The sequence below is a fragment of the Elephas maximus genome, chromosome 10 (genome assembly GCF_024166365.1).
Source record: "Elephas maximus indicus isolate mEleMax1 chromosome 10, mEleMax1 primary haplotype, whole genome shotgun sequence".
Classification (NCBI taxonomy): Eukaryota; Metazoa; Chordata; class Mammalia; order Proboscidea; family Elephantidae; genus Elephas; species Elephas maximus.
In genome coordinates, this window is record NC_064828.1 from 36,844,886 (window position 1) to 36,847,429 (window position 2,544).

Consider the following 2,544-nt stretch of genomic DNA (forward strand, 5'->3'; position numbering starts at 1 on the left):
TTTAGATAAAGATTTTATTTCTCTTTATATAAATCTCTCCTTGAGGTTGGGGTCTGAATTATTATTTCCATCCTCCAGGAGATTTCTAGAAGCCCTCAATAAATTCTTACTGATCACAACCAAAGTTGTCCTGAGATGAGCTGTAGGCTTTCCCTGGTTTCAAAGGGAAACTCCCCATCCCCTGTGTGTGAAATTTCTCATGATAGCTTACATACCTCACCTTGATGGTTAAGGACTGTATTAGTTTCCTATTGGTGCTATAAAAGATTACCACAAATTTACTGGTTTAAGATAACACAGATTTACTCTCTTACAATTCTGGAGGTGAAAAGTCCTAAAATTGAGGTGTCAGCAGGGCTGCATTCCTTTTGGAGGCTCTAGAGGAGTATACATTTCCTTGCCTTTTCTGGCTTCTAGAGGCTGCCTGCATACCTTAGCTTGCGGCCCTATCCTCCAGGGAACAGACCAGCATTTTCCAATCTCTTTCTCTTCCTGCTTCTGCTATCACATTGCCTTTTGCTGACCTTCCTGCCTCCCTCTTATATGGACCATTATGACTACATTTGGTTCCATCAGGATAATCTAGGATAATCTCTTCATCTTCAGATTCTTAACGCAATCACATATGCAAAAGGTAGCAGATTCACAGGTTCTGAGGATTGAAATTTACACGTCATTGAGGGCCATTATTCAGCCTACCACAAGGACCTCCTTAAACAAGACTCTTAGGTTGCCCTAGTGCTTTGTTACCTAAAGGTTACAACCATCAATAGTGTTTTTCATAGGAGTGTTTCTCTGTCTGGAAATATGTTTCTTGAGGAAGTATATTCCTTGTTCTAAATTAACAGTGGTCTTAGTGCCTTTCTTAGGAGGCCAGGAGGAGAGGAGAACTCTAGTCATGAGTAGGTTACCAGAAATTCCATCAAGAGTGTCAAAGAAGAGAAGATAAATTACTCCCCAGGTGGCTTAGACATTTACCTGCTGGGGCTGGGTACCACCTTTCAAGGTCTCTTCTGTATCTTGGTTTGCACACTTCAGAGTGTCTACATATGTGCTCTGCACACTTCTCCTGTGAAGAGTCAAGGAAGAAACCTTCTGGAAACAGTAGAGATATCTCAAATGTAAGAGTTCATCACCAATACCCTCTCCTGAGGCCCAGGGCTCCTCAGGAAGAACCAGGTCTGCTCCTTCTACTCTCTGCTCCTCCCCTCACCTCCAACTCCACCTGACTTGGCAGGAAGCACAAGCTGTACTACTTATATCTGTATTTTAGTGTGAAAAAAGCTACCCCCCCCACTACCATGCAAAGTTTCATTGGTCAAGATGATGGATGTCACCTCTATCTTATGCTCTCACCCTTGCCACATAGTGGCTTTCTGTTCCAGTGATGTTATGCTTGCATTCTCTTTCTTCTTCATGACCAATTAGGAGCTTATATTTTTTTTGCACAACATGCATTAGCATAGCTCAAAGTTGCCTGCAATTTCAATCATCTTTCAGATCTATTTTATTTTGAAAACGAAGACTTCAGTTTTTTTCATTGCCAAATGTACATAAAATAATCACCACGATAATGTTAGCATGTGTTAACTGTGTGTAGTATGCAAAACACTATGCTAACAGTAACTTACATGTGTGTCTCATTAAATCCTTGCAACACCGTAGGGAATGAATATTGTTTTCCAATATTTACAAATGGAGAAACTCAAGTTTAGAGAGGTGACTTATGTAATAATGCACACGTGCATGTGCACACACACACAATCTTGCTGAAATTGGGTCCAAGAAGAAAAAGATATTCCAAGAGTAAAATCTAAATGGAAGCAGTGAAAGAAAGCTAAAAAAGGAAAAAAGTGCTCGCTACGGCAGCACATACGCTAAAATTGAAACGATACAGAGAAGATTAGCATGGCCCCTGCGCAAGGATGACATGCAAATTTGTGAAGTGTTCCATATTTTTAGCAAAGTTCCAAGAAGAGGATTTTATGAGAATATGAACAGTAAAGGCAGAGGCAGAGGAAAACAGACAGCAAAAAGAAAAGAGAAAAAATCAGAGACCCGAGGCAGTGCATGACCACAGAAAGCTAGGAAGAAAAGAGTTTGAAGAAGGATCCGTTGGTCAGTAGCTGAAGCCGCTGGGAAGAATAACGACCTAAACGAGGCCAGCGGATCTATTAATTAGAAGGTTACAGAGCAGCCTTTGTTGAGTGTTTAGTGGCAGAACAGGGGTGACAATGAATCTGGGTTCATGGCCTCATTAGCATGGTATTAGGTACCGGAAATAATTTACCACAGGCTACATGAAGTTATGTTTTCCAAGGGGTTTTTTTTTTTTTTTCTTTGCTTTTCAACTTTATCAATTTTTTAAATAAAAATATCTCTAAAAATAAAGAAAGAAAGAAAGAAAAACTATACTTCAGGTTGATCTTTTTTGGAGGGGAGGAATGATGAAGCATGAGGTAGTGTGCTACCATTCATCTATTCATTCATTCCATACCTGAACTCATATTTATGGATTCAGTATTCAGAAAAAAGAAAAGTAAT

The 2,544-nt window shown here is 39.8% G+C and overlaps 1 non-coding gene across 1 annotated transcript; it reads left to right on the forward strand.

The window, feature by feature from the left end:
- The first annotated feature begins 1,853 nt into the window (after positions 1–1,853).
- On the forward strand, positions 1,854–1,960 carry LOC126084888 (U6 spliceosomal RNA). The gene has a single exon (XR_007519119.1). It is a non-coding gene; the product is annotated as a U6 spliceosomal RNA (small nuclear RNA).
- The last annotated feature ends 584 nt before the right edge of the window (positions 1,961–2,544 follow it).